This window comes from Montipora capricornis, chromosome 5 (genome assembly GCF_036669925.1).
Source record: "Montipora capricornis isolate CH-2021 chromosome 5, ASM3666992v2, whole genome shotgun sequence".
Lineage (NCBI taxonomy): Eukaryota > Metazoa > Cnidaria > Anthozoa > Scleractinia > Acroporidae > Montipora > Montipora capricornis.
In genome coordinates this window covers 28,731,591-28,741,590 of record NC_090887.1, presented here as the reverse complement: position 1 = coordinate 28,741,590, position 10,000 = coordinate 28,731,591, and the positions used below count along the sequence as shown (strand labels likewise).

General features: G+C 44.6%; 2 pseudogenes; both read right to left on the bottom strand.

The window, feature by feature from the left end:
• Positions 1-2,415: 2,415 nt before the first annotated feature.
• LOC138048639 (integrase/recombinase xerD homolog) lies at positions 2,416-3,284 on the bottom strand (annotated as a pseudogene).
• Positions 3,285-3,379: 95 nt separating this feature from the next.
• Positions 3,380-4,147, bottom strand: LOC138050205 (uncharacterized; annotated as a pseudogene).
• Between the last annotated feature and the right edge of the window lie 5,853 nt (positions 4,148-10,000).

The window sequence follows — 10,000 nt, the reverse complement described above, 5'->3', positions numbered from 1 at the left end:
GTTACCCTCTCATTCGAGTCTGTGCGCGAGTGGAGCTACAGGCCAACACAAACGGATTTAAGTTACCATTAAACCGTGTGTTGAATGTTCGTAGTTTTCGTGAATAGGAGATGTCTATTTAAATTCCATATATATATAGGAATTAGAAAAAAGATGAGCGAAATTATCGGCATTTGCTTATTTCTGGTGACCCATTTTGAATCATAGCTGACGCGAGCAGCTTTACAATTGCGTGTGTGGCCTATGCGCGCGCGCTCAGCTGAAAACCCTTTCGAGCCTTTTTTGCCTCCTGTTTTTACGATCGTCCGCGATAAGACCGACGCAGACAGCTTTAGATGGTCGCAGACCGTTGCATTCTCGCTCCTATATTCCATCGTTTCTCTTAGCCAGCAGGGCCTGGAGACAGGATTTCGGGGACCTCCGGAGTTGATGATGTATGAAGTCTTGAAATGTCCACGATCATAGTGTACACAATTTCTTTTTGCTTTTGTTCATTTGATGAACACGTTTTCAACGAGGCTGCCCCATATCAGGAAGCATTACACAAGAGCGGTTAATGAGTCCCTAAGGGTCAGTGACATAAAAAAGGGGGGAAAGCCGCAGGGGATATTCGCATGCCCAGGAGAGGGGCATGGGCAACTGAGGGTAATAATGATTACTCCTCCCCTCACCCTTTGCAAGGCTTGTGAAACTAGAAAAGGAGAAACACAAATTCTCCTTTTATCTATTTATTTTTTAAATCAATTATAATTATTATGTTCACTGCTATATTTTGGCAAAATTTGGGTGGCAGGGTTGGCAGAGCCTATGCCCCCTTGGGTAGCGGTGTCCCTAGGAGCACCCTCTAGAGCAGCGGTGTCTCTAGAGGCAACCCTACGTTAGAATGTAACATAGGGTGGACCAGAACAGGGGTGCCCTTCTGGAAGGAGAATAGGTCAGATGGTGAGTTGTACCATCTTGGAGTAAGCAATCCGGACCTATTGCCAAAGAGGGCTGTCCCACCTACTCTGGGGTAAAGTGCAGCCCAGGGTGCACTTCCCTGCCACCAATAAGTAAGTAAGAAATGTAAAAGGACACATGTTGAGTTTTCTAAATTTAGCTAATTTTGTTTTTTTTTTAAGTTAACGGTGGTAACATGCGGAATAATATAATGTACATAACGAACGATGAGACAAAATACCCAAACTAAAATAAAATAGATGAGAATAGTATAATAAAAGAATTTGCATGACAAAGCACAGCCATGGCAATTAAAGGAGACAAAGCTTCCAGTTGGGTGGGAGGGTGAGAAAAATGCAATCTTAAAGAGTGCAACTCAAGGTACTTGCTTGAAGAGCAAAGCTGAAATGTGGCTGACTAATGGTATGGGGCTTTACATAAGGTGAAACAGGTGAGAATCGTGTGATGTTGTGGAAAATTACTGAAAGCTTTGGCAACCGCTTTAACATTGTAAAAGTGAAAGTACTTTGACCTAAACAATGAGCTTTTGACTACTGGAGAAGCCTTGATTGCAAGGGTGAGGAGAGTAGAGTACACTAGGGACAAGTGAGGAATAAATAGTACTCCCTTAGGGCTCATTAACCCCAGTTAAGAGCTTAAACTTATAATTAATGAGTCCCTAAGGGTCAGTGACATAAAAAAGGGGGGAAAGCCGCGGGGAATATTTGCATGCCCAGGAGAGGGGCAAGGGCAACTGACGGTAATGATGATTACTCCTCCCCTCACCCTTTGCAAGGCTTGTGAAACTAGAAAAGGAGGAACACAAATTCTCCTTTTATCTTTTTTTTTTTTAAATCAAGTATAATTATTATGTTAATCGCTATATTTTGGCAAAATTTGGGTGGCAGGGAGGGCAGAGCCTATGCCCCCTAGGGTAGCGGTGTCCCTAGGAGCTCCCTCTAGAGTAGCGGTGTCTCTAGAGGCAACCCTACGTTAGAATGTAACATAGGGTGGACCAGAAGAGGGGTGCCCTTCTGGAAGGAGAATAGGTCAGATGGTGAGTTGTACCATCTTGGAGTAAGCAATCCGGACCTACTGCCAAGGAGGGCTGTCCCACCTACTGTGGGGTAAAGTGCAGCCCAGGGTGCACTTCCCTGCCACGATTGTGTGAGCCAAAAGTATTCTGGTCAAGAATGGGGGAACACAATCACCCCACAGTAAATTGTGTGGACGTTGGCTGGAATACGAACTGCCACATGTAGAAGAAATAGTATCTGATAAAGGCATGCATAGCCCACAGGGGGAGCAAAAAAACTCTTTCGCCTCGTTTGGTTTGCGCGTGTATTGTAACATGCAGGGCTAGGGAAGCAGCTGTTAGGGAACCAGGTCTAGCTTCTGATGCCACCCAAGAATAATGTTACTGTTTAAATTAGGAAAAGACATATTGAAGAGTAACCTACAATAATTATTATTACTTCAGTCCATTGTCAGTTGTTTAGGGATAGCCAGCAGTGTCTCTTGAGGAGTTCTTATGTAACGTTCCTAGCAGTCAGAAGACCAGCGGCCCAATACCTTGACTAACCAGGCAGGAATCCCTGCAGCAGCCGCAGTAGTTGCAGCACCAATACGGAAGCTATGTGAGAAATGGTGTTGAGGTTGTATGCCGCATTGCTGCAGGACATCACGGAGTTCATGAGTAAGAGAAGTACGGGTGAGCCACTTGCCGCTGGTGAAGGTGAACAGGGGGCTGCTGATGATGGTTGGCATTGGAACACGTAGTCTTTCATAGCCATAACGGCACAGATGGAGGTAGTGGACCTTGCTAGGGTTAGGGTGCAACCATTGCGGAAGGGATCTGTTTTTGACCGTTTAATCGTGACTAGCATGTAGTCGGGAGATTCAACGTGAGGGATAAAGGTGACATCCTTAAAGCAGAGGCGAGTTGCGGGGTCGAAGACGTGGTCATTACAGGTAAATTCGCTTGAACGTAAAAAACCGAAAAAGGCTAAGGTGAAGGCTGCCCAGAGCATAATGTGATTGAGGTCACAAGTCAAGTGCGGTCGGTAAAAGTTGAAAATAGACTGCAGGATTTGGATTGTAATTGGATAGCGATCTAATTTAACGGGGATTTGGGAACGTTTGATCCCATTAAGGACCTTCTGGAGTCGAAACATTTTTGGGAGTTTTAAGGCAAAGTTGTGTAGCCTATGGAGGCCTTAAACGGCAAACAGGTAAAGCTTAATGGTATTGTAGGAAACTGTTTTGGCTAAATGGGAGACAAAATAAATCAGAGTAATTTATGATGCGGGGAGAAGGGGCGTAGAGGGGCTAATTAACATGTGCATGAGGCAAAAGGAAATGAAATGGTTTTGACCGACACTATAAGAACGTTTAGTAGCTGGAGCAAGGGACGCACCAAGGTAGTGGGAAACGGAGGCTGTTAAATTGACGTCGCTGATAGAGGGATGGCGCAGGGGGAGGGTGAGGCATTGGGAGCCAGGTGGCGGAAGCGGTCCATCTGAAAACGGGACACAGAGTCAGCTATTGAATTATCTAGCCCAGGGATATGTCAAGCGGTGAAGGAAAAGTTGTGTTCTAAGGTAAGAATCGTGATGGCCCGTACGAGGTCCATGATCCTAGGGGACTTGGAGCTTTTGGAGTTGATGATGGAGACAACTTGCAGGTTGTCGCACCACATACAAATATGTTTGCCTGACCACGAAGGGCCCCAGAGGTAGCAGGCGATGTAAATTGCAAACAGTTTCTGCCAGTCAATGCTGATACCCATGGTGAGGTTAAGGAGGTGTCGAGAGAGCCAAGGAGCCTGAAACCATTCCCCATTGAGATAGCCACCATACCCATAGGACCCAGAGGCGTCCGTAAATAATTGCAGGTCAGGCGAGGAGAGAACGTCACCCCCTGAGAAAAGACTTACTCCATTTCAATGGGTAAGGAAGGTTAACCACATTGAAATGTCTTTGCGGAATTCCCCGTTCAGTTTAATGTGCCAGCGAGAGTTAGTGATGCCTTTTGTTAAACTAATTATTCTTTGCAGAAAAGCCCGGCCCGGGGCAACAACCCTGCAGGCAAACTGTAGGGTACCAATCAGGGACTGGAGCTCCTTCAGAGTGGCAGATTTACGGTGTAACCACTGTTGAAGGGCCTGTTTAGCACGGATTAGTTTGTCCAAGGGAACACGAGCCTCCATTCTAGTAGAGTCAAGCAGAATACCCATAAATTCTAAGGAGGTGGCAGGAGCAAAAGTTTTGCCGGGGGCGACAGGGATATTGAGTTCGGTGAAAAGACAAAGGATTTTGCAAAGTGCTGTAAGGCAGTCCGACCTAGGGGGGTTGGTGACGAAGAAAAAGTCATCCAGAATGTGGATCACGTTAGAGATACCTAGCTTATTTTTAATCATCCATTCAATCACGCAGGAAAATTGGTCAAAAAGATAGGGTGCAGATCGCAATCCAAAGGGGAGCACTGTATCGAAGAAATACAGGCTGTTCCATTTCATGCCGAGGAGCTCCCAGTCGGATGGGTGCACTGGGATATTGCGGAAGGCTGACTTGATGTCCAACTTGGACATGAAGCACCCTTGACCAATCTTCTGAACGATAGAAATGGCAGTATCTATGTAGTGTAAGGAGTAGTCGGTTGGGCTAATGTGGGAATTAATGTTAGTGGTTTGATGTTTGGGAAAGGAAAGGTGAAAAATAGTTCTCCACTCGGTGGAGTGCTTTTTTGGAACAACCCCAATGGGATAAACCTGAAAATTGGGAAAAGGGGGAGAAACGAATGGGCCAGCAGTGTGACCGAGCCGTAACTCTTTCAGGAGATTGGTGCTTATGTGTGGATTTTGCTCAGCAGAAATGAGGTTGGGGTATTCCCTAGGGACCCGAGGACCCTGGAAACCAATTTTAAAACCCTGGGAGAGGCCGGTGAGGACAGCATCGACAGATGCCCGGTCAGGGTGATCATGCAGATAAAGGGCAAGTTGGGGAAGGTCAATAGGGGTGGGAGGGGACAGCTTAGAAAAGTATTCAATGGTGGCTTCGGGTGGAATGGCTTGAGCGGCTAGTCTTTGACTGTATGGGTCCAGAGCTTGAGGAGTCAGGGTGGTCCTCTCCTGGGTGGGCTGCAGTGCATCCGGGCTTGTTGCATTGGTGAGTGTAGGGGCAGGGGGTGCGGGCGCAGGGGACCCCTTTGTTGAAGTTGAAGCAGAGGTCACCACGCTTGGAGCCTGAAGAGTCTGTATACCTGGGGGAAAGGGGGCAGGAATCGGTTACGTGATCCGAGCTGCTGCAGGCCTTACAAAGTATGGCTTTGGGGACACTGGTAAAGGTGTCTAGGTACAACTGAACATCCCTGTGGCCCCAGTTAATGGAGAGGTTGTGAGAGGCTCTTCGGCGAAATTCCATATCATACAAATACCACGCCATACCGGGGAACTTACAGGCTGACTCCCGTATCAATTGCTGGTAGGCAAATAAGTCCACCCCCTGGGACGGGTAAGAGGAGAGGAGTACAGACGAGTAAATGGCAAAAGCGTCGAGCCATCGGTCGATCCCAGTAATTTTGGGGCGCTTAGCCTGGGATGGGAGGGGTATAGTAAGGCCCTCGTTTCCTACTTGTAATTTAAGCTGGGAGTTCGGGGTAACGTGGTCTCATAGTAGAGACGAAAAAGGAAGAAGGCTAGCAAGGTCCACGTACTCACCGTTTGTTATGGCTATGATGCAGCTGTTGGAGAGATGGCTGGCGATAGATGGGACTCTGTAGTTGGTATGCAGGAGGGTTGCGTCTTCCGGTGTGCCAAGATTCAAAAATTGCTGAGGGGGACAGCGAGAAATCCACAGAGGACGGAGGCTGTTGTTGGCCGCCATTGCGGACTGGTAGGTGAGAGGGATCTAGTGCGAGGCTGGTAACGCAGTTGTTGCTGAGCAGTTGAAACAGCGCCAGATGAGCTCGATGGCGAGTTGCTCGCGGAGTTAAAGGTTGCCAATTTTTGCTCCACGATAGAGGCAATCATGGAGGCCAACTGCTGATCCGGCATGATCGCGGGGCCGGTAGATGTGGGTGTGGAGGCCTGAGAATCATTCGCTTGGAGGCGAGCGATGAGCTGCTGCCGTGGCCCTGATTGTACCAGGTGGCGCTGGGACGAAAGTAAACGTAGCTTTTCGGTCGGCATTGCCGCGTACTGCTTCGTTTGTACTGCATCTGCAGAGTTAGCACGGGCATTTGAATGAGCGGTGGTAGGCGGAACCGTAGTGTGTTGGCTGCTTCGAGATTTACGTTGTTTCGGCATGATATGTGCACGTAGGGAAAAATGCGATCTTAAAGAGTGCAACTCAAGGTACTTGCTTGAGGAGCAAAGCTGAAATGTGGCTGACTAATGGTATGGGGGTTTACATAAGGTGAAACAGGTGAGAATCGTGTGATGTTGTGGAAAATTACTGGAAGCTTTGGCAACCGCTTTAACATTGTAAAAGTGAAAGTACTTTGACCTAAACAATGAGCTTTTGACTACTGGACAAGCCTTGATTGCAAGGGTGAGGAGAGTAGAGTACACTAGGGACAAGTGAGGAATAAATAGTACTCCCTTAGGGCTCATTAACCCCACTTAAGAGCTTAAACTTATAATTACACCTTCAAACTTAAGTTCAAGCCTACACCACAAAGACCACCAAAGCAAAAGAACAGACGTAGAGATGTCATAGGGTTTAACCTTCCGTTTAACAGAAACGTTAAATCTAGTATAGGAAGAGCGTTCATCAGTCTTGTCGACACATGTTTTCCAACTGGCCGCAAATTGCGGAAAAAATTTAACCGCAACACCATCAAATTGAAACAAATAATAAACGGTCATAACAAAAATAATTTAAAGAAAACCGAACAACCCCATGCAGCAAGACAAAACCACAAAAATGTGCAACTGCAGAAAAAAAGATGAGTGCACGCTACGGAGTGAATGCTCGCAAAAAGAAATTGTGTACCAAGTGGTAAGGTCACAACCAAGGAAATCACTGAGACATTCATCGGTCTGACTGCCACAGAGTTTAAAACCAGATGGAGGAACCACCCGATGTCATTTAAACATGAGCGAAGGAAAAATTACACCGAGCTCAGTAAATACTTCTCGAAATTGATGAAAAAGAAGGAAGTCTTTGCAGTCACGTGGAAAATTTTCGCAAACGCAACAGCATACACTAACTTTACCAAGCAATGTAATTTATGAATCACAGAGAAATTTTTTGTAATATCTAAGCCACACATGGCAACCTTGAAAAAGCGCAACGAGCTCATCCCTACCTGCAGACACAGAGAAAAATACTGTAACGCCACAATTCCATAATAAAACATTTTGATCTTTCTTTTTTTATTCAACACAACACTCAGCACATGCTTATTGCACCATCGTCACGTGACCACGTTCTAAGGGGGGTACCTATGTTTGTCGCCTACGCTACAATACATTCTTAAGTATAATACTTTTGTCACGCACTAAGCGGCAAATTTTGGTTTTCGTTTACATCGTGGTTTCCATTTTACGGTTCCTCACGCGCGCCACTTTTTGAAATTTCAAATTTGTTTCTTCCGTTGTACGGTTTCTCGTATGTAACCTTAACGATAATTCAGTGTATATGGAGATTAACTGACGAGTAGACCAACTCCGAGCTGGTCTACGAAACAGAACTTTATTAAAATCCGTATGTACTCAGATTGAGCAGCCATTCTACCCATAAACCGTAATATTTCTTTCTTGACCATTCGAAGCTTTCCCTTACTCGTTAATCTTCCGAACTAGTGTTTCGTTTCTATCACTGGAGATCTCCTTTGCAAGCAGCGACTCGAGATTGAAATAAGCTTTTGTTTTATTTCGTCTTTGTTTCTGACGCCTTTAGCTCAAAGTAAACAAATTTCTTCTTTCGATTTCGGAGAAACAAACGAGTTCGATTATTTCGTCGGATTGTGCCACTTGCGAATGACGTCATCCCCTTTTTTGGCGCGAAACGCAAATGAAAACCTTGCAAGCCAGACAAATCGACCTATCACGACGTCGTCGCTCGCTCATCCGCCTCGTGTCCGAAAAATCACGCTTCACTCACCAAAACATTTTTTCTTGGGATTCTCGTAGGGTCGACTTGTGGCAAGTCTAATTTCATCAACATGGCAGCTGTCAGCACTATAGCAAAGATTCCTTCTCCACTCAACCTTTCTGATCGTTTGCATCAAAGGCAAAATTGGAAATCGTTTCGTCGTGAATGGAAGTTTTACGAGTTAGCTGCTGGTATGGACAAGAAATCACAGGAAGTTCGGGTGACTTCGCTGTTAAATGTTATCGACAAAGAAGGGATGGACATACATAACACTTTCAATGGGGTAATTCTTCAGACGCTCTGAAGATCGACCAGGTACTCCAAAAGTTCGAAGAGCGTTGTTCACCGGCACGAAATGAGACTTATGAAAGGTGTAGTTTTAAACGTGAACAGTTGTCGGGATAAACCGCTTGATAGTTACATAACTTCATTGATGACATGTGGGTTCTGAACACTGCGCGAATCTCTTGTTCGCGAGCGACTGATTCCTGGTGTGAAGGATGACAGAGTTCGTGAAAAACTTCTTGGAAAGCGTGCCCTCGACTTAGATAAAGGCATTGAAACGATCAAGGCAAGTCAAGTAACTCACTCTAGAGTCAAGCGAGCGAGATCTCAGAAAAATTTGCCGTCCAAAGAAATAAATGCAGAGAAGCACAAGTTGCAATGCCTTTTGAAGGGCAAGCACCGAAAATCCCCATCTTGCAAGTCTCTCTCTCTTAACAAGAGTCGCACAAAGTCTAATGAGTGTTTGTTTTGTGGTGGTATACATGCAATGAAAAGGAAATTGTGCCAATCTTTAGGTCAAAATTGTAGAAAGTGTGGTAAAGATGGACACTTTGCTGTCGAATGTCGTGTTAAGTCTCAAGGGGCGAAAGTCCACGCAGTTAAAGAAGAAGTCTTTTACATTCACAGTAATTGTGGACAGGATCAAGCTTTTGTTTCTCTCGCTCTAAACAATTCAGTGTCTTTGTCATTTCAAATTGATACTGGTTCTACAGCGAATATTCTGCCTCTTCAGGAGTACATTTAAGACAAAATTGTTCCTAAGGACATTAATAACTAATAACAATAATAACTTTATTTATATAGCGCTAAAATCCAATAATTGTCCAAAGCGCTTCCTAATTACAATATTAAAAATAAATAAAATAAATGGAATAAAATATATACAATGTACAATAGATCTGGAAAGAAGCAGACTAACAACAATTTTTATAAAAGTGACGACACATTTAAATTTGCAAGACATGTTTCGGTCGTGCAACGACCATCTTCAGTTGAAAGTAGAATTAATTTGAAGTTACATTTGAATTTATAATATGCTAAACAAAGATAAATAACAACGTGAAATAAATTGGGAATCTAACAAAATAGCCAAAGGTAACAAAAAAGAGAGTACAATGGAACATGTTGATTAGAACGAGAGAGTTAAATTAACGTGATATAATTGCTTATTTAAAGAAGGTTGCTCCCAGGAAATATGCAAGGCCTCTTTTATCATGACCTGGAATTTTGTGGTGGCACGGTCTATAACTTCAAAACATTCCGCAGAGCAGGAGTTACGGCATGCCTCGGATTGTTGAAGGTGTTTAAAGATATGTGAGGTCCTGTCCCTGTTTAAGTGTTCGCGAATGCGTGTCGAGAGGTGTCGGCTGGTTTCGCCGACATAGCAAGAATTACAGCTTGCACAGGTAAACTTGTAGACAACATTCGAACAGAGTTCAACAGGCACAGGGTCCTTCACACTAAACATGTTACGGATCTTGAAGGAAGAAAAGGCTAGCTTAACATCAAGATTGTTACAATAACGTTTAAGTAATTTACGTTATCTGTTTTGTGCTACAATAGAGAAGGGCCCAACATAAGGTAATTTGAAAAAATGTGTAGGATTAGAGGGAGGACTAGTAGGTGTTTTCGAAAGGGTCTGAGTTTTTGTAATATACTGCTTAATGACTCTCTCAACG